Source organism: Pinus tabuliformis, chromosome 5_2 (assembly GCF_031772625.1).
Source record: "Pinus tabuliformis cultivar Carrire ecotype Pingquan chromosome 5_2, CPIR1, whole genome shotgun sequence".
In the NCBI taxonomy this organism is placed as follows: Eukaryota; Viridiplantae; Streptophyta; class Pinopsida; order Pinales; family Pinaceae; genus Pinus; species Pinus tabuliformis.
This window is the reverse complement of record NC_142306.1, coordinates 360134091-360153985: the sequence shown is the minus strand read 5'-3', so window position 1 is coordinate 360153985 and position 19895 is coordinate 360134091. Positions and strand designations below refer to the sequence as shown.

At 38.4% G+C, this 19895-nt stretch overlaps 1 protein-coding gene across 2 annotated transcripts in view; it reads right to left on the bottom strand.

Annotated features, from left to right (window-relative positions):
• LOC149158954 (uncharacterized) overlaps window positions 1–19895 on the bottom strand; it is a 292431-nt gene that overhangs the window by 219175 nt on the left and 53361 nt on the right. The window contains exon 2 of one of the 2 annotated variants that reach the window (XM_089436378.1): window positions 190–255. The exons of the other annotated variant lie outside the window; for it this stretch is intronic. The gene's annotated coding sequence lies outside the window, so the exon portion shown is untranslated. The remainder of the gene's footprint in view (window positions 1–189; window positions 256–19895) is intronic. 2 annotated transcript variants of the gene reach the window in all.

Here is a 19895-nt window from a genome sequence, read left to right as displayed (position 1 = left end):
AGGAGGTTAAAAAATTCCTAGAGTGAAACCCTTTGAGAAGAATTCCTAGGTGTTGTTACATGGCTTAATAGTCATACTAGAATCATTTTTACAATAATTTGTATAATTTGGGATTACAATGATGATATTGACTCAAAAAAAATTATTCCACTGTTTTTATACTCTACTTCTTGGATTGTTGACACGTACATGGTCAACATCTGGCTCTACTTGGGGACACATTGCTTCAACGAAGGAATGTGAGAATCCAAAATCCTGTATCCAAGAAAACAAAGAAACATCAAGTAGATATCCATTCTAATGCATATCAAAATCATCATAAACATCATCAAATATATATCAACTGCTGGAATAGAAATCCTATTCTAACAATACAATCTAAAAACATGAAACATGAAATGTTGTGATGAAAATCATCTAATGACAGAAATAAAATCCTACTCTAATGACAGAAATGAAAATTAATCTAAGAGAATAGGGTTAGAGATGCTACACAAAGGATGCCACATGGCATCATATGTCATCCTTGAGGTCCAATCCGGAGAAGTTGTTTGCTCACAAGTGGATCCGTTGGTTGCTTTTCTGATATACCTATTGGATCTTGACCCTTTTAGGAGGCTGGAGATTTTCAATGCTGCATTGCATAGACCAATTGAATCTTTTCCTTTTCTTTCTCATGAGATGTGATGATGTGGAGTCTTGGGCTTGTTCTTCCATAGGTTCAAAGAAATCAGTCAATATCGCATTATATTTTGTAGGATGTCCTTCAACCTCTGTATTGTTTCGCCTTCTTCAATCCTCAACATGATGTCTTCTTTCAAATTCTACGTACAATCAGACCATTCTGACCTCCGCTGCAAGGATGGTAGAATAGGGTAAGTCCAACTGAATGCATCCTCCGAGATCAGCCGCAAACTCCCGAGATAAGAGCATTCCCCATACATCAGGAACATCTATAATAGCAACATCCATAGTAAGTATCATGTATGGGAATGCTGCCACGCAGACCTATACGTCTTTGATTACACCGAAAACTTTGATTTTCTTTGATCTATGGAGCAAATATTATGATAAGGCCTTGATATTCTTAAATTCAGTTGCTCCATGACTTTCTTAGTCATGACATTGGTTGAAGCCCCAGAATCCAACATACAATTGTGCAATAGACGATCATTTACCATCAAAGTCAAGAAGAAAGGATGATGATCTTCATTCATCATATAACAATTTAAGTCTTTTAACTTGATTTTTTCATCCTTATGGTGCGCATCAACCTTATCCTATTGAGATATACCTATAGCTTTCAGAAATGTTGCTCTTTGCAATGGAACTTTTAAAATCTCGAGAATAGTAATGGAAATCTTTGCATTATTTATCCATGTGACCCAATCAATTTTCAAACTTGATTGATATGTCTTAGAAGCAATCTATTCCTTATCTTGGTCCTTACTTTTCTTGCAATAAGTATATCCCTTACTTCTCGCAATCTCCAAGATTTGTTCCTGAGATGGCTTTTCTCCATACAATTCTATAATAGGATCCTTTTCATTGTTGAAACTGTTGATGGCAAAGCAAGACGGAAGCATTTCCATATCATGATCTTCTTCTTCAGCAAGCCAATGGGAATCTTGATTGATTATATTTCTCTATTCACTTGTTCCGTCATTCAAGATTCTTTTGGCAATGGCACAAGAGTTTTCTTCACGGAAACTCTCACATGGTCTGCAAAATGGCAAAGGTTGATCAACAACATTTGTAGATTCCAACGGATTTGGTGGTCTCTGCTCATTTGGAGGACTCTTCTTTTTCCATGGAATATTATTATTTCTAGGTTGAGAATTGTGAGCTTGTGATCTTTCCATTTGAATCAACCTAGCTTGCATTGCATTCATCTCTCTAAGATGTTCAATCTTCATATCTTTAATTAACTGAGTTAACTCCTTGATGGGATCATGGTCTACTTCTTTGACCTCCTTTCATTTAGGTTCACAAGATTTGGTTGGTCCTCTCTCAAAACCAGGAATCTATGTACAATCTGACCATTCTGACCTCCGCTGCAAGGATGGTAGCATAGGATAAAGTATAACTGAATGCATCCTCCGAGATCAGTTGCAAACTTCTGAGATAGGAGCATTCCCCATACATCAGGTACATCTATAATAGCAATATCCATAGTAAGTATCCTGTATGGGAATGTTGCCATGCAGACCTGTACGTCATTGATTACACCGAAAACTTCGATTTTCTTTGAACCCATGAGAAAATATTATGATAAGGCCTTGATATTCTTAAATTCAGTTCCTCCATGACTTTCTTAGTCATGACGTTGGTTGAAGCCCCAGAATCTAATATACAATTGTGCAATAGACGATCATTTACCATCAAAGTCAATATGAAAGGATGATGATCTTCATTCATCATATAACAATTTAGGTCTTTTAACTTGATTTCTTCATCCTTATGGTGCGCATCTACCTTATCCTGTTGAGATATACCTATAGCTTTCAGAAATGTTGCTCTCTCCCATGGAATCTTTAAAATCTCGAGAACGGAATGGAAATCTTTGCATCATTTATCCATGTGACCCAATCAATTTTCAAACCTGACTGATATGTCTTAGACGCAATCTATGCCTTATCTTAGTCCTTACTTTTCTTGCGATAAGTATATCCCTTACTTCTCGCAATCTCCAAGATTTCTTCCTGAGATGGCTTTCCTCCATATAATTCTATAATAGGATCCTTTTCATTGTTGAAATTGTTGATGGCAAAGGAAGATGAAAGCATTTCCATATCATGATCTTCTTCTTCAACAAGCTAGTGGGAATCCTGATTGATTATATTTCTTCGTTGACTTATTCCCTCATTCAAGATTCTTCTGGCAATGGCACAAGAGTTTTCTTCATGGAAACTCTCACATGGTCTGTAAAATGGCAAAGGTTGATCAACAACGTTTGTAGATTCCGACGGATTTGGTGATCTTTGCCCATTTAGAGGACTCTTCTTTCCCATGGAATATTATTCTTGGTATTATTATTTCTAGATTGAGAATTTGTTGGAAATACCGAGAGGGGGGTGAATCAGTATTTCTTTTCCACTGTTATGTTTACACCTATTAGATCACTTATATTTAGAACACAAAATGAACAATAGGAATAAATGCTTTTATTAATATAATATATACAATGAATCAAGTACAATATAGGTAGGGCTCCAACCCTAGATGAAGACACCCGGGCTCCAACCTGGGATGTGCCAAGCACCTATTTGGACTTTCGTGAGGCTCCGACCTCTAGGGCTTTGACCCTATCTTATCCAAGACACCAACCTTGAGTTTAGGGAACACCAATCCTATAGCTTCGCTTTGTCAAGATATGTTTGGTTGTACTTCACGACTCCCAAAGTCTTCTTCACCGAGCCCTATCAATCTTCAGCTTCCCTTTACTTAATCGTCACACATCATTAATGACAACTTTGTCAATTAGAAGGTATCGCCACTATTCTTCATTATACCCAAGAAAATCCTTCAAGTCACCTCATGATGTCTTCAGTGCATCATGGTCTCCAATAATGTCTTCTTCAAGATGTCTTCACGAAACGTCCAAATTTATACAAGTGTCTTCTAGAGACCTCCAAAATAGTGCCTTCAAGATTGTCACTAGGTTGCTCCAAGTAATGGCTTCAGAGATGAGCTCCAAACAAAAGTACTCTAAAAAGTCTTCACAAGGTTATTCAATATTCTAGTTGTTTTGCATGCCAACCTTTGTCCACTTTGCCCTCCAAACTTCAAGGTTCTTCAATGAGATTCACTTGGCTATTCCACTTAGAATTTGCAGCTTCGAGTCACTGTCAATATGCTCATTGCACCATAGTTCAGCTATCCAACTATCCAAGGGATACTACAATCCATCAATGCCACTGTTCAAGAGGAGATATTGTAGTCCAGCAATGCCACTGTCAATAGAATATACCACAATCTCAGTCTGGGCTAATGGGATCACAAGGGTGATGATGACACAGTCCGAAATAGTGGTTTGTGCACAGATGTCCGAGCACTGTGTTAATGCACAGTCTGAGGCACTATTGCTCACTGTCTCAACTGATCCACAGGAACCATAGTTTTACACCAGTCCGAGCCTCTGATCTTCTATACAGTCTGAGGTCTAACTTCAAGTCCAAGGTTACTCGCCTAAGACTACACCATCCGTCATAGGAAGATGGCACAGATCCGAGTCATAGTAATGGTGCACAGTCCCGAGAGTAACAAATGTTGCCACAGTTTGAGACCTGGAGAGCACACAACAGTCAAGTCTTTTACCTGAATCCGAGGATTGTCTGAGCAAGAGATACGTATCACAATCTTGTTTACACCTCTGAGTTACTATTGATACCATCCATTGTCTATAACTGAGCCACAGTGCTTCATTCCGAGTTGAAGTCAACGTACAGGATATATGGTCTGAATGAGGGACAGTCCGAGCAATACTGGAGCTAGTCAAAGATCCGATGTATTTTATATCCAAAAAACAAAAACGTAACCTCTTCTCCTATAATATTTATGCTTCCTGTCTTGCAGCCCTTTAGGTTCACGAGATGTGAACTCCTTCACCCTTCTCTGTAATAGATGACCGAAATTGACGGTGAAAGAATGAAGTTGGAGGCCTAATATATAGGGTTTCTGTCATGCTCAACGAATAGGCATGTCTCTATAGGCAGGCCAACATGAGGACTCTAGCACAGGTCGGCTCCATGTCCAGAATTAATAACTTAACTTCAAAAATTCATTTCTCCCAAATCACTTAGAGTTTCGGGCTGAGTAATAGCTCGTTGGAAAGGAAAAATCATGCTCTTTAAGATGGTGAAGGTCGCATGGTGAGACTCTGCTTGTAAGGAGGTGAAAAATAATTTTTAATGTGACTGGTCCTTTATGAGGGTAGAGATAAAGTGTAGGGCTTCTTCATGGTGATTCCTTCGTTAGTAATCTTGTCCTTATCTTCATAGGGTCGTCATTATTATGTCCTTGCCTTCTTCAATGTAGGGATACCATCATGTCCTTGATTGCCTTCTACATCACCTTGTCACCTTCAACATTATTGGAGGTTTCTCATCATGAAGTTCATTGGAGGTAGGGCATGTCATCATGTTTATGTCATATAGGTAGTCTTCCAAGTGTAGTCCACCTAAGTCATCATCATGGTCCACATAAGTCATCATGTAGTCTTTTATCATAGACATGTCATCAAGAAGCATGATTGACACTTCATCAACTTAAACAAGAGTTGTAGTCATCTTCTTGCATCTTCAAGAATATTTGCCATCCAGTCACTGCTATATCAACGATCAACTATTGACATCAATGACAACCTAGATTAACAATCTCCCCCTTTGTCATTGATGGCAATATTCTTGCCCTTTCAAATATTCTCTCCCCCTTTGACATCAATGGAAAACGGGGTGCCTGAATACTCCCCCTGTCAAGCTTCTTCCTTTCTTCACAACTAGTAGTTCTTCATAGGTATGTTACTAACCCTGTCATGGTGCTCTTCTTTCTGGCAATTTGGTCCATGATAGATGTGCTTAAATTCCTTCATGTGATGAACCAACTCCCCTTGCCTGCACGACCTCCTCTAGCTCATGAAAGATTACTTGCTTAGTGATAAAGTGTAGGAGATATTCAATAGTAGTTCATGGATGAATAAGGGGTCATGTTCTTCAATGGAAATGCTCCCAAGAGACGATCTATCAAAGGATGATTGTCCATGTGGCTCATCAAGGATTTCATAGGGCCTATTCACGGATAGCTTCTGCAAGAATACTTAATCATCATAAACTCCCCCTAACTGTATGCATGGTCTTCCTTTTGGCAAAGTCTCTCCCTCAAAAACTTGGAATATCAAGGATGACTTCGTCAAGTCAACAACATGTATTGTTGGCTAGAGTGTTCAAGGGACTTCCGGATTCAATTTGCTTCCTTCTCCTTACTTGTATAACTTTCTTCTCTGGCATGGTTCTTCCTGGTGTATGGGCCCAAGACAAGCTACAATCACGTGACATATGTCCAATGTTATGACACTTGAAGCACTCTATGTTGTTCATGAATAAGAATTCATGACTTCTTGCAAAATTGCTTATCGGAGATTGACGGGGACCATTACATTTATCTTGGTGATATGCCCTACAATCTTTTGGCATGTGCCCAAAGTTTGTACAAGAATAGCAATAACCAAGAAATATACTTTGGTACCTGGGAGAAGAAGGTTTCCTTTATGTACTTCTGAAGTCTTTTTTCCTTGGGATCCTTTGATGATAACCATTGCTTCTTGCATCCTTGACACCATCTGCATTTCTTCTTGGAGTAAGATTCCTTCCAATGTCAACTTGACTATTGCTTTTGTTGGGAGCATCAACATTTCTTCCAGGCTTCCTCACATCCTTGTTGTTAGAAGCATTATCATTCTTGCTTGAGGATTCACCTGCATAGCCAAGACCTTATTTATGAAGGGGAGACCTTTGATGACTTAAGATGTCATCTAGGGTTTGAGAGCTTTTCAAGTACTTACTTAGCAAGTCAACTTCCTTTTAAAAAAAAACAATTTCTCTTTTCAACTTTTCACAATCCTCATCTTTCATAACTAGTTGCTTCTTCATTTCTTCCATCATCTTGGTTGCTTCACATGATTGGGCCTTAAGAGATGATTTCTGATTTTAACTTGGTGATGTCATCATTCTTTTCTTCGAGTTGGCATATCAAGGTGTTTCTCTCCTTTTCTGCTTCATCAACTTGTCCTTTTATGAATGTTAAAGCTTCCATCACCTTCTTAGCTCCTTGTGCTTGTTTCCTTGCTTCTTCTAGTTGAGATCCAAGGGAGGAGACCTCTTCCTTGTATTGACCAATCTCTGCTTCAAGTTTGTTCAAGCTTTTGCGCCTTTGTTCAAGATGGCTTGACAAGGTATCTTCCTGTTTTTTTGCCTTATCCAATTGATTTGTCATGGATATGACTTCTTCATGATGCTTTCTCTTGTTTTGATGAAATTCTTCCTTAATCTTGGCAAGCTCCTCATCTCTTTCTTGTACTTGAAGCTTGACAAGGTCAACTTCCTTCCTTGTCTTGTCCTAGTCACCAACTTGCACTTTCTTCTTAAGTTCCTCATTTTCCTTTTTTAAATTGTTAATCTCTTCCATGGCAGCCATAAGTTTAGTGAGGAGATCTTCAAAATCTTTTTCATTCTCTTCATCTTCTAGGTCTTCTTTGGCCTTGATGTTATCACTTTTATCTTCAGCTTCCTAGATGGGCTTTGGATTTCCTTCTTGTTTTCCATCATTTTCTTGACTAAAGATTATTGTCAACGCTCCTTTTGAGTGAAGATCATGAAGTTTATCCCATATGCCTTTTGCTGACAAACATTTTTCAAAATTGGCCTTCATAGAATCAGGTAGCCCATTCAAGATTGCTTTCATTGCTCTTGTATTATGTTCCTTGGATTCTCCATCCATCATGCTATCAACAATCACCAATTTCCAGACTTCAATGCCTCGAGTCTTTAAGAAATTCCTCATTCTTGCCTCCCATATATCAAAGTTTCCATTGAACAATGGAGCCTTCACAAATTGATTGACTTCAATTTCGGTGGTTGAGGGAGACACATCTTTAGGAGGATTGGAGACACGTTTGTGTTCTAATGATCAACATTCAAGTTGTTAGGCTTTGAGTGAAGGTATTGGCTCTGATACCAGTTGTTGGAAATTTGAGCGGGGGGTGAATCAGTGTTTCTTTTCAATTGTTACTTTTATCAGTTAGATCACTTATATTTAGAGCACAAAATGAACAATAGGAATAAATGTTTTATTAATATAATCTTTAAAATGAATCAATTACAATATAGGTAGGGCTCCAACCCTAGATGAAGACACCTAGGCTCCAATCCTAGATGAAGAGACCCAGGCTCCAACCTGGGATGTGCCAAGCACCTATTTGGACTTTCGTAAGGCTCCGACCTCTAGGGCTTGAACCCCCAAGGCACCAACCCTGAGTTTAGGAGCACCAACTCCAAGGACACCATTCCTATAGCTTCGCTTTGTCAAGATATGTTTGGTTGTACTTCACGGCTCCCAAAGTCTTTTTCATCGTGCCCTGTCAATCTTCAGTTTCCCTTTACTTAATCGTCACATATCATCAATGACAACCTTGTCAATTAGAAGGTATCGCCATTGTTTTTCATTATACTCAAGCAAATCCTTCAAGTCACCTCATGATGTCTTCAGTGCATCATGGTCTCCAATAATTTCTTCTTCAAGATGTCTTCACGAAACGTCCAAAGTTATACAAGTGTCTTCTCGAGACCTCCAAAATAGTGCCTTCAATATTGTCACTAGGTCGCTCCAAGTAATGGCTTCAGAGATGAGCTACAAACAAAAGTACTCCAAAAAGTCTTCACAAGGTTTTCAACATTCTAGTTGTTTTGCATGCCAACCTTTGTCCACTCTGCGCTCCAAACTTCAAGGTTCTTCAATGAGATTCACTTGGTTATTCCACTTAGAATTTGCAGCTTCGAGTCACTGTCAATATGCTCATTGCACCATACTGCACCATAGTTCAGCTATCCAACTATCCAAGGGATATTACAATCCATCAATGCCACTATTCAATAAGAGATGTTGTAGTCCAGCAATGCCACTATCAATAGAATATACCACAATCTTAGTCTGGGCTAATGGGATCACAAGGGTGATGATGACATAGTCTAAAATAGTGGTTTGTGCACAGATGTCCGAGCACCAATGTTTTTAAAACTGGAACCAGTGACCGGACCGGTCCACCTAATGAACCAGTTTCCCGACTGGAACCGATCAAACAAGGACTGGTTAGGTCTAAACGAACCGGTTTTAGAAAAATGCATTAAATAATTAATTTTTAATGAAAGAAAACTATTTTTAAGATTTAAAACCATGATTCCAATCCAATAGAGACAAAATATGCAAAGTTTGCTCATTTATATACCATGTAAAGGTGAATATATCAAAATGGCACCGAGTGCAATACATATAATCGACAAAATAATAAAATACATGAGCAATGACTCAAATAAACAATTTGTTTGGTTTGCAATTTTATTGCCATAAAAAAACCCTTTATCTTGCACTGAATCACCACGATGAAAAGATATGGTTGTTCATTAATAATGAAAAATGGTTCACCTGCCTCCACCATGTTTGGCTTTCTGAGATCATCAAAGATAGACCCTACAATGCTTTCTCTGTGCTTCATGAGATGGTCTTTGACGCTAATTGGAATTGGAGTAATTGAGTATGCCAATTAGACATTTCTCTATTAAAATCTCCACAGACAAACCAGTAATACAAATGCCATCTATGCCTTACAAATTTGTACACATCATGTAAACTAAACCTCAAATCCACCTTTATATATGGACAAGTGGGTCAACATGTTTTTCTTTCAAGCTCTTCATGGTCTCAAGTTAAGCTGCTTCTGGTTATATGGACAAGTCGGCTCGGATTTAAAACTCTATTTTAAATCAATTTAATCTTCAGTCTATATGTCTTCTCAAACATTCCTGCATCTTGTCTTAGGTCAGCCCTTAAACACGAAAGAAGGCTGGGAATATATATATAACCATAACCACAAAAATGTTCCAAAATCATGCACCCTCTGTAATTATGCGGCCAGGAACAGGACTGAGCATACAGTATCTATACAAGGGTTGAGTATTTCTTTTCCTTCAATATTGAGCTTACCTTTTACTGTAACCAAAGTGTGAGCAATAAGAGGTGAGGTGTTCCCTTATACAGGCTCAAAGTATTCTTTGTTACATGCTGAAAGGTGACTGCAACCATTGTTTCTAGTCTTTTGGCTGCTAGGCCCAAGGATGACCCAGGCATGAAATCAGGTTCAACCAATATTCTTTCTAAACTAGAGAACACATTCTGCTGGAGCACTCTTTCTGCAGACACATCTTGCTACTTGACTGCTATTACATGTTTACTGGAGATTATTTCTGGTCTTTTGGGTGCTTGGCCGAAGGATGATCTAGGCATGAAATCAGGTTCAACTAGAATCCATTTATAATCTGAAAAGAAACGTTGTACTGGAGTGTTCTTTTTGTTGATACATTTGCTACTTGAATTTTTTTACGTGATTCCTGGAGATATACTTCACTACTGGAAACGTGTTAAATCGGCAGGCTGTCTGAGATGTTGAAACGGGACCAGACACAATGCACTTACAGCCTTTCAATTGTGAATTCTCCAAACTTACCATCCTCAATCGGTTGGAATTCAACGTGCCCTATAGGCTGCCAATACCATAGTGGAACAATGGACATGAAATCAGTACGTTGTCTATGTTTTGTACAGTCCAACATGCCTTCAAAAAACTTGTAATGAAGAATCCCCTGCTACCGAGTAACATAACCATAATGCAAATTTCAACCATAGAGTGACACAATTTTAGTTTCCATAGCAAACTTTCTTCACACCACATGCCAAACCAACAATACAAATGGTGGAGGCTAGAATGGCAGGTAACCGGTCGGTTTAGTCCACAAATGGTGGAGGCTGGCATGGCAGGTAACCGGCCGGTTAGGACCGGTTAGGGTCAAAACTTCGCCACATTGCCTTCCTGGCCGGATTTTCCAGCCGGTTCCAACCTGTGGCCTTGCTGACCGGCCGGTTAGACCGGTAACCGGTTAGTTAGGCCGGTTTTAAAAACACTGCCAAGCACGATGTCAATGCACAGTTCGAGGTACTATTGCTCACTATCTCAACTGATCCATAAGAACCACAGTTTTACACCAGTGAAAGCCTCTAATCTTCTATACAGTCCGAGGTCTAAGTTCAAGTCCGAGGTTACACGTCTAAGACTGCACCATCCGTCATAGGAAGATGACACAGATCTGAGTCATAGTAATGGTGCACAGTCCCGAGAGTAATAAATGTTGCCACAGACTGAGACCTAGAGAGAACACAACAGTCAAGTCTTTTACCTAAATCCGAGGACTGTCCGAGCAAGAGATATGTATCACAGCCTTGTTTACACCTCCGAGTTACTATTAATACCACATTCTAATGTCTATATCTGAGCCACAGTGCTTCATTCCAAGTTGAAGACAATGTACAGGATATATGGTCTGAATGAGGGACAGTCCGAGCAATACTGGAGCCAGTCAAAGATCCAATGTATTTTATATCCAAAAAACAAAAACGTAACCTCTTCTCCTTTAATATTTATGCTTCCTATCTTGCAGCCCTTTAGGTTCACGAGATGTGAACTCCTTCACCCTTCTCTGTAATAGATGACCGAAATTGATGGTGAAAGAATGAAATCGGAGGCCTAATATATAGGGTTTCTGTCATGCTCAACGAATAGGCATGTCTCTATAGGCAGGCCAACATGAAGACTCTAGCACAAGTTGGCTCCATGTCCGAAATTAATTACTTAACTTCAAAAATTCATTTCTCCCAAACTGCTTAGAGTTTCGGGCTGAGTAATAGCTCGTTGGAAAGGAAAAATTATTCTCTTTAAGATGGTGAGATTCTGCTTCTAAGGAGGTGAAAAATAATTTTTAATGTGACTAGTCCTTTATGAGTGTAGAGATAAAGTGTAGGGCTTCTTCATGGTGATTCCTTCGTTAGTAATCTTGTCCTTGTCATGTCCTTGTCTTCATAGGGTCATCCTTATTATGTCCTTGCCTTCTTCAATGTAGGGACACCATCATGTCCTTGATTTCCTTCTTCATCACCTTGTATCCTTCAACATTATTGGAGGTTTGTCATCATGTGGTGTCATCATGAAGATCATTGGAGGTAGGGCATGTAAGCATGTTTATTTCATATAGGCAGTCTTCCAAGTGTAGTCCACCTAAGTCATCATCATGGTCCACATAAGTCATTATGTAGTCCTTTATCATAGACATGTCATCAAGAAGCATTATTGACACTTCATAAACATAAACAAGAGTTGTAGTCATCTTTTTGCATCTTCAAGAATATTTGCCATCCAGTCACTGTTATATCAACGATCAACGACCACCTAGATTAACAGAATTATGAGTTTGTCATCTTTCCATTTGAATCAACCTAGCTTGCATTGCATTCATCTCTCTAGTATGTTCAATCTTCATAGCTTTAATTAACTGAGTTAACTCCTTGATGGGATCATGGTCAAATTCTTTGACCTCCTTTCCTTTAGCTTCACGAGATTTAGTTGGTCCTCTCTCAAAACCAAGAATCTCATATTTTCCAGATGCTCTCTTATCTTTTTCCAATTCCTCGGCTAAAGTCTAAGCAGTCTTCAAATCATTCGTCTTAGCATGTCTTAATTCATAAGAAGTATCAACAACAAATGCATCCAGATAATATTCTAATAGAGATTTATCAGTTGGCTTATAATCTTGATGCATCTCTTTAACAATACCATTAAACTTCTTATTGAATTTGACCACAGTCTCATTTTCTTTCTTCTTTATATCGCTAATGGCTCTAAGTAAATATCTTCCTTCCCTTTTATCCCCATACTTATCTTTGAAGGCATTGATGATGGCTTGCAGAGAATCAAAATAATTATCAGGCTTATCCAAGAACCATTCCATTGCATCTTCTTCCAAAGAAAGAACAAAGAGCTTCATTTTTACATCTTCATGATTATATGCAGCTCTGCTAGTATGCTTCAGCAAGAAAGTTGTAAATGCTCTGAGATGGGCTTCAACACTAATTGCATTGTTTCCCTAGAAAGAAGACATCTTGTCCAAACCATATTCTGGAAGATCATGAGGTTGACCTTGAATATTACCAAAATTGCAAGGGGGCAAACAAGTCAATGATGTCTTGCCTGACGGGGTCAAGGAAAAGCAAATGGATATCAGGGTTGGCTTCCTGTTCGAGAAAAACAAGATGTTTACTATAATGCAATTTGTTTAACAAAGCTCTAAAAGCCTTTTCAGGATCCGAAGTAGGGTTAACCAAACTACCTGGACTTTTTCTAGTATACGCTCTTGTTAAAGGAAGAATAAGTGGAGTCGCCACCCAAACAGGAAACAAACTCAAATGTCTAGGCGCTAGAAAATGATGTGATAGTGATGATGAAAAGGTGTCGAGGTGTTGAGAACAAGAAACTTGTCCCCGGCAACGATGCCATAAAATGTTGTCGCTAAAATTGTACATAGAATTGCGACAACGCTCAAGGTAGGGGTTGTCACTCTGATCCCTACCCTTTCTGTTTAAGCTATTTCCTAAATATAGGCTAAGGAGGGTAGTTCCTATGAATGAGATGATGAGAAACTTGTTGGGAACCAACAAGTCTAGGAGATACAACTAAATGGCCTAGCAACTTGGGTTAGAACTAAACAACAAGTATGATTATTAAGCACAATTAAACTAGATTCTTTAAGATATGAATGAGAGACCAGTGCCTTTAAATTAATTACTTGCACAATATAGATTAATACTCCAAGTTACAGATGTACAGTTATTGCGAGATGCAAATTCTATCCTAAATGAAGTGCAGGACCTAGATCTAATGTGTGATGCAAGACCTTGGTTAATTTTTAATTAAATGCCTTGTCTACGTGAGTCCTTCCTCTCAATTCTTTTGAAACGAGTCTCAAACACAAATTGTAGAGAGAAGCCCAAAGGAAGGAGGCTAAGGCCTCATTAATGATATCCCCCATGGGGTTCGAACCACCTAAGTGCCATCATTCCTACAAGGGATTGCCCACAAGGTCACCTATGTTAACTACGAATAAGGGTCTAGACTTTTCAAATTGTGTGAAGAAGGTGGTCATATCTTTCTTTCAACCAAGCTTATGCTTAAAGGTATATTTTAGAAATGCACTTTTAACCTAGAATGAAGGTGCAAATTATGATTGATTTCTTCAATGAGATTATAAATATATTAAATGCTCCAATGATGACAAGAATCAAGATTGAAATGCTTACAATGTTGTTTAACACAAGATGACAAGAGCAATTAGAGAACACTTTATCTCAATGAAACAATATTAGCAATTCCAATTATCCAAGATGCTTATTGGAGCTTCTTAATGTGTCAATTAGATCTCATTCAAAGTCCTCTAATGTTGCTTAGAAATTAGGAACAAGAACAATTTAGAGCACAATGATGAGAAAGATATCTTCTTAACGCTTAGATCATAAGCCATTGAGACATAATAGATGATCTTAAACACAATAATAACAAACGCCAATAGAGACAAGCACAAGAAGAAATTTCTAACAGTGATATCCAATGTATGCAACTAGCAATGCAAGTGCAATTTACTAACAATGAGAGAAGCTAGTGAAATGACTAGATATCCTTAAGACAAGATGCAAGACATATGCAACCAGTTAACCAATGATAAGATCACTTGAGGAATGAACCAAACTTTTGCAAATCAGATCAGCAAGTTATTAGTATGAAAACAGTCCCAAATTAACAAGAGAAGCTAGCAAACACAATAATGATTAAGCCTTTAGGTAATGAGTGTTAATCTCTTATGTTCTTAAGCTTGTTTGAGAGTGTTTTTAGGCTTCCTCAAGGTAATTATTGATTGATTATGCCATTGTCCAGATTAGCTTCAGATCTGATATATTATGACAGTTAAGAGAAGAGAGGAAAAGGTGAGAGACCAAACCCTTGAGGCCAAGTGGCCTTCCTTCAATGGCTAGTTTGACAAGTTTGTGGCACTAGAAGGGTTGTTTTGACTTTGAATAAGCAATGTAAGGCCTCCAAGACCTGCAACCACCAATGTTAATCTGAAAACACAATGAATTTACCCTCAAACATCCCACGGCTAGGCTTAAAATAACCTCCTAGGCTTGCAGCTAGGACAATTGAGCAAGCATGGCAAGTATATGCTCCAAAAATGAGACTTTTGGCCTTAGAGCTAGTGTAAACCCTCTTCAATCTTCTGCAAAACAAATTTTTAGCATTAAAACCCCAATCAAAAGGTGATTCAGTCCTCTTACAGCATACGGCTACGGCTTTTAGCCCTTCTTGTGCTAGTGGCCAGGCTAGAAGGCAGCCCTAAGGCTAGCAGCAAGGCCTCAAAAGGCTAGAATGATAGTGAAATGGAATAATAAGCCTTCAAAACCCTTTTTCAATGGATAATGAGCCTGCAAAACCAATAATTAGCCAATAAACTCAAAATTTCATAGATCAGTGACAAAAATACAATGAGAAACCACTACAAACCCTTGCCAAAAACCACGTTAGGCCTGCAATCACAAACTGTTAGTGCCAAAATCAATTTGCAAACCAATTTCCCAATCCTCCAAAGGTCGTGGCTAGATCTTTAAGGCCTATTTAGGGCTGCGGCCAAGGCCTAGTGCCCTCAAAACCCTTGTGGCAACCTCCTGCAAGCAAAATTTGTCAATTTCAAACCCAAAAATGACCCTAACTTCAAGGAAACCACCCGCAAAACAACTTCAGAAGTTAAATACTTAAGAAAACCCCAGTTCATGTAGCAAGTACGCCCTCTAAGGCTAGCAGCTCCCACAAAGAGGCTAGGTGTCAGAAATTTGGCACTTGAGTCTTGTATATCTTGGTCTCTAGACCCTAGATCAGCCCTCCTTGGCTGAACACACTCCTCCAAGAAGTTGGACAGATCCTCTTAAGGTGAACATAGGCCCTAACAGCAACTACAGAGGCTAGATGAGGGCCTCAAGCCTCTTGCTTCAGATTTGTCTATGAATCATTGAGCTAATGGCACCTACAAGTCAAATAAATAGAGCCAAACCACGAGATCTAGAAAATTATAAAATAAAAACCCCAAAAATATTATTTACAAAGGGAAAAATAATATACAAGGGTTAGAAAATTATTTACACTATTCACAACTAAAATCAAGCTCTTGTTAGCAAATAAATACTTTTAGCCGAAGTAGATTTTGAAAATAATTGAGAAGAATCATAAACTTTCCTAGGTGTTGTTACATTGCTTAATAGTCATACTAGAATCATTTTTACAATAATTTGCAGAATTTGGGATTACAATGATGATATTGACTCAAAAAAATTATTCCAGTGCTTTATACTCTAGTTCTTGGACTATTGACATGTACATGGTCAACAGATTGCATAAATGGTAAGAAAACTTGACAATACCACTCCTCCTTGGGACCATAATGTTTCGCTCAATTCCACCATAGAATTAGTGAGTACATATCCTTTTACCCTGCAAGTTACCTTCTTGAATAACTATAAAAGTAGGATTTTGGGGGCCAACAAGGGACGCAAATGCACGAAATAATTTACGTGCCAACTTCAATTTCTTGAATTGTACCAACAAGGAAGTTTGGTTTTCTCGACAACAGAGGGGAAGGAAGAGGAATCCTAATTCTACCAATGTTGAGACCAGAAAGGGAGATGGTACGGTCGCACCTTGAGGGTGCTATGCCACGAAATCATACCCAAATTACACCTTTTGATTGATGGGTTAACCTAGAATTGTTCCTCCCCTTGAGGTTGGACACACCTAACAAAGCTCGTTGATAACTGTTATGAATAAAATATAGATAATGTAAATATAAATAATAATAGCATATCATAAATAATGGTTAAATATTTAGTGAAGTGGTATGTCCCTAAGGACATGATCGTTCATTAAGGGACACCTGCCTAGGGTATATAAGCAGGGCCTCACTCTCATCTGTAACATATTCTCATTCATACATTTCAATATATATTCGTGTACCTTCAATGGATATCTTTATATTCAAAGTCTTTTGGAGTATTTAACTTAAGGACGAACCCTGTTTGGTACATTGGTATTAGAGTTGTTCGATCCTCTAGTCGCTCAATTGTTGCACAGAGTCAGTCTCATCCAGCTCTTGGCCATCAATCCTTTGTCAACCTTGTTGACATCTCCATTGAAGCGTTTCGCTGCACAAGTTGGATTTTCTCTGTTTTCACCAATTGGCCCTTGGCCATAAAAGAAGAAAATAATTAAAATAAAATTGAAAAAAACAAATATATAAAAAATAAAAAACTTCATTAAAAGAAATTTATAAATAAATAAAAAAGTTATGTAAAAGAAAAACATTTTAAAAAATAAAAAAAGAATTATATAAAAAACAAAATAAATTATATACAAAAAAAAAAATATATATATATATATACAAGAAATCAAAATTATAATAAATTAAAAGTTCAAAACAAGAACAAAAAATTAAAAGTTTCACCAAGAGTCGTCGCGACACACAGCCCCCGCCTATGCCAGCGTTCAATAGTCGTCGGCCTCACATAAAGCCTTCCCTCGCACGAATTCCAACCGACAACTTATCATACAATTGTCGCATTGTCTACCTACTATCGCACTCAATCCGCGACAAGCGGCCGCTTTCTCCTTTGCATCATGACAAGATACTCTAGCAGTCGTGTCCCACCGCATTAGTCTATCATTGGAGGGCCTTCCCATACAGTCGTGCCTCGTTGACTCTACCTTGTTACATGCATCAGCTGCCGAAGCCATCACACAACTACCTTGCCACCAACCGTTACCACAAACCCTGTCTCGTTCTTTCCCTCTCATCCATTGTCGGTAGTTGATCCCTTCCACTTTGTCCTTCTATCGATGCTCCCGGATAAATTACTCTACCCAGTCCGCAATAATACTGACACCCTTGTCTCCCGTGCACCTCGTCTTCCGACCGATCGCAACCCTCAAACATCACGTCTCACCATTGAACGTTGTAGTCCGTCAGGTCAACACCTTTTTGTTGCTAGTCTTAGTTGGTGATACAGTTTATATATAGTTTTATATATAATCAAATTATAAGTTATACATAAGATTATATAATATTCATATAATTTAATTATAATTATTAAAAATATATATATTATTATTTAATTCAAAAAAAATATTATTATTTATTAAAAAATCCCGCCAAGAAAAAAGAGTACTAAGCTTCAGTTATAAAAGAAAGAGAATAATAATATTTATTGTCAGGCCAGGACGCAACTCCTCAAATGAAATTGTATTATTCATTTAGGTTGTTCATTATTATATACAAGAGGGACTGACTGTTCAGTTTCATCTCCAGATGACTCTCCATTTCCTCTATTATTTATTTACACTAATTACAGTGGTTCACCCAATCCCTATGATTAGGTGTCAACATTCCCCCCCTTAATTTGAAGGGATGTTGGTGAGTCCAAGCATCGTTCTGAATCTTTCAAGATTTTCTCTTCCAAGCGCTTTGGTGAAGATGTCTGCAATCTGCTCATTAGTGGAACAATGGCGAAGATGGATTGTTTTGGCCTCAACATGATGTCGAATCAAATGATATTTTGTATTAATGTGTTTCGTTTGATCATGGAACTTTGGGTTCTTGGCCAACTTTATTGCCGAGGTTTTGTCAATCATGAGTGGAGTCGATTGTACTTGTTTTACCTGCAAATCTTCCAGAATTTTCCTGAGCCACACAATTTCTTTTGTTGCCTCAGTTGTTGCCACATATTCTGCCTTTGTTATGGAATCTGCTGGAACTGATTGTTTGCGTGATCTCCAGGAGACAACTCCTGATCCAAGACTCATAGCATAACCCGAAGTAGATACCCCAGTTTCTTTGTCTCCAATGAAGTCTGAATTAGAGTATCCAATCAAGCTGAAGTCGCCCACCTGTGTATACTTGAGTCCAAAGTCTTGAGTTCCCTTCAAGTACTTTAGAACTCTTTTTGCAGCAGACCAACGTCCCTCACAAGGCTTTTGCATAAACCTGGAGAGAATTCCAGCAGCAAACGAAATGTTTGGTCTGGTAGTAGTCAGGTAGTTGAGACTTCCTACAAGCTGTCTATAATTTGTTGCATCCTCAAATTCTTTTCCTTCAATGGATGTGAGCTTTAAGTTTTGTTCCATTGGAGTAGTCAGAGGATTGCATTCAGTCATACCAAACCTGTTCAACAGATCTCCAATGTACTTCTTTTGAGAAAGGAATATGGGCTTCGAATGTTGAGTTACTTCAATACCAAGATAGTAATGAACATAGCCCAAATCAATCATTTCAAAACCTTTCCTCGATTCCTTCTTTATGGATGCAATGTAGCTCTCATTGTTCCCTGTCATCAAAAAATCATCTACATATACCACAAGATATACAACTGTTTTGCCAACCTTCTTGACAAACAAAGTTGCATCAACAAGATCATAATGTTTGAAATTGAGTTTCAGAAGATGCTCAGTTAGTTTTTCATACCAGGTTCGTGATGCTTGTTTGAGGCCATACAAGGATTTCACAAGTTTGCATACTTTACGTTCATGTCCTTTCACAGCAAATCCTTCAGGCTGGAACATAAAAACACTCTCTTTTAGATCTCCATTCAAGAAAGCAGTTTTTACGTCCATTTGATGGACTTTCCAACCATTCTGAGCTGCTAGGGCAAAGAGTGTTCGAATGGGAGCAAAAGTCTCCTCATAATCGACCCCTTCCTTCTGTGCAAAACCTTTTGCCAAAAGCCTGGCTTTGTGCTTGTCAAGTGAGCCATCAGCTTTATACTCGTTCTTGTAGACCCACTTGCAGCCAATTGATTTGGTTCCCAATGGAGGATCAACCAGCATCCAAGTGCCATTCTTTATCAAGGCATCATACTCCGTTTGCATTGCTTCTTTCCATTCATCGTGAGAAGCAGCTTCTTTGAAGGAAGTTGGTTCAAAATCTGTAGACAAATTCAATTCACAATCATAAGAAACATCCATATCAACAAGTGAATTAGAGTCATCTACATCAAATCCATTTTTTCGGGTTGAATTTCTAGTTCCTGTCTTTCCAACCTCATCAAGATGAACACTTTCAAGTGTCTTTGTCAGCCACTTTGGGGGACCTTTTTGAGATGGTCCACGCTGCTCCGTTGATTGAGTTGGGACTGAATCAAGATTGAGTCTCCCA